Source organism: Gavialis gangeticus, unplaced genomic scaffold, assembly GCF_001723915.1.
Source record: "Gavialis gangeticus isolate Ggan-Ray unplaced genomic scaffold, GavGan_comp1, whole genome shotgun sequence".
Classification (NCBI taxonomy): Eukaryota; Metazoa; Chordata; order Crocodylia; family Gavialidae; genus Gavialis; species Gavialis gangeticus.
The window spans coordinates 8,774,153-8,776,251 of record NW_017729020.1 but is presented as its reverse complement, the minus strand read 5'-3'; the positions used below and the strand labels follow the sequence as shown (position 1 = coordinate 8,776,251).

Genomic DNA, 2,099 nt, shown 5'->3' with positions numbered 1-2,099 from the left:
CGGGGGCTGCGCAGCATCCGGGGAGATGCCCCCCCCCCCCGCGGGCACCCCCAAACCTGACAGGGTGGCCAGGCGTGGCTGTCTGATGGCCGGCGCGAAAATCAGGCGGGTAGGACGGCCGGGTGGCCTGATGGCAGGTCACCTCCTGCCCCTAAGTCTAGTGGGACCTTCTGGTTCTTCCCAGAGGTTCACCGTATGACAGCAGCGTCTGGAAGTCTCCACAAAGAACAAGGCCGCGCCGCGCGCGGGGCGCCGTACACGTGTGTGGGGAGACGCGCAGGGGCGTGACCGTGGCTGCCCTCCAGCGCTGAGAGCGCATCAGTCTGACGCGCATCAAATACCGTGTTAAGCGCCACAGCGGGTGCGTTCACGCCTGCTGTGCGCGTGCACGACAATACTTGTGTTTGCGCTGCAGTGCTCAACTAGCTCGCTCAGGCAGTCCAGCAGTAGCAGCGCCAAGCTTGGGGTGTCCTGCCAAACTCACCCGAAAAGGACAGCCGGGTGCTTTTGCGCCGAGACCTGCACTACAGGGGCCCGCTACGGCTACCTGTGTCGGCGAGTTTAAAGCTTTCTGCGGCAGCTCTTAACCCCGCTGCAGCGCCTGCCGTGCATACGTACCTGCTGGTGATGTGTGCGCGTGGGCCGTGAGCAACTCTGGAATTTGCTGTTCAGCAAGGTGAGTGCCCCAAGCAGTAATTAGCCCCGTCTGCTCTGGAGCTGAAATGCTGCAGCGTAATGGGTGGGTGTGTTCAGCGGTTCACCTACCCGCTTAGCTAATGCAGCTCTTTTCTCCCTTTGTCTGGGCAAGCTCAGCCTCCTGACCCCTCCTGCCCTCGCTTTTCGTTACCGCGTGGCACACTGCTGCAGGGAGGCGGGCAGCCTGGCTCCCCCACCTTTCCACCGGGATTTCAGCCATCCTGCACGGCAGGTTTCGCCCTAAGCGGAGATGCTGCTGTACCGGCCGGATGGTGGTTTTGCCAGTCTCGCTTACCTGGAGCGTGGTGAGGAGGGGACCAGTATGCAGCTTTGCCAGGGTAGCTGCTTCCACGCAGGGAGCACTGTGCTGGTCTGGTCTGTCTGTCTCTCCCACGCACCTTGAGAGGAGTTCCCTCCCTTCTTCCCCCTCCTATGGAGCCGACCTGTTTGTAGTTGATAAGCTGACTTAGCCCCGTGGAATGTGCTGGGTCGCCTGCAGCACATCTGGACTTGCACCGCGCACGGCAAACTGCCCAACTCTCAGCCAGGTATGCAGTGGGAGGGCTCTCTCCCCACCTCGACTGCACACCTGCAGCCCAGGACGAAGGGTTTTTTTTTGCTTTTTGGCTTTTTTTAGTAAAAATATATGTTTAGATGATCTACTCAGGTCCCTTCCGACCCTAGAAACTATGAAACTATATGCCTGTATATATATGAGGTTATATATACCTACGTTCTGAGTATCACCCCAAAAAGAAAACCTTAACCCGTTACAATAGCCACGTCGCGCTCTACACACACAAACAACTTCTGGGCTCTCAGACCAGGCCACCCTTTTCTTTCCTCCCACACCCCGCTTGCAGGGTCACATTCTCGGTTCACTTGCCGTCCGTGTCGCTGTCGCGAGGACCGGCTGCCGTCACTGTCCTCAGTTCAACTGGTCTCCTCCTTGTTGTCGCTGCCCCCTTCGCTGGAAGATCCTAGGCCACGTGTCTCCGTGGGTACCATACAGTGCCGATTCTCCGGTTAGCCAGTTGTCGCTGGCCACCGCGTTGCAGAGTGGCGTCACCCTTTTCCATACCGCCGAGCAGGTGCAGAGCCAGAGCAGGTGGTTGATCATCTTGGTGGCTCTGTGGCATTTGAGCCACGGGCAGCTGGGTCTCCCCAGCTGACCCTCTCTATGTCTCCAAGGTCCTTGTGGTCTTGGCGCAGGTCCTTGTGGTCGATGCGCTCTCACAAGGCTTGGCACATGATCTTCTTGAGGTTGCTCATGGTCGTGGGGCCTGCGCTCTGCAGGCCGTACAAGCTGCGGCACTGATTTTGGATCTCATAGACCCACGGTGCGCCCGTGATCCACGGCTTGTGGTTGGTAGGGGTGAACACCCCTCGGGGTCTCAGGATGT

The 2,099-nt window shown here is 59.1% G+C and overlaps 1 protein-coding gene across 1 annotated transcript in view; it reads right to left on the bottom strand.

Moving 5' to 3' along the window:
• Positions 1–1,257, bottom strand: part of LZTS1 (leucine zipper tumor suppressor 1) — a 36,442-nt gene extending 35,185 nt beyond the window's left edge. The window contains exon 1 of the mRNA XM_019514505.1: positions 992–1,257. The gene's annotated coding sequence lies outside the window, so the exon portion shown is untranslated. The remainder of the gene's footprint in view (positions 1–991) is intronic.
• Positions 1,258–2,099: the final 842 nt, after the last annotated feature.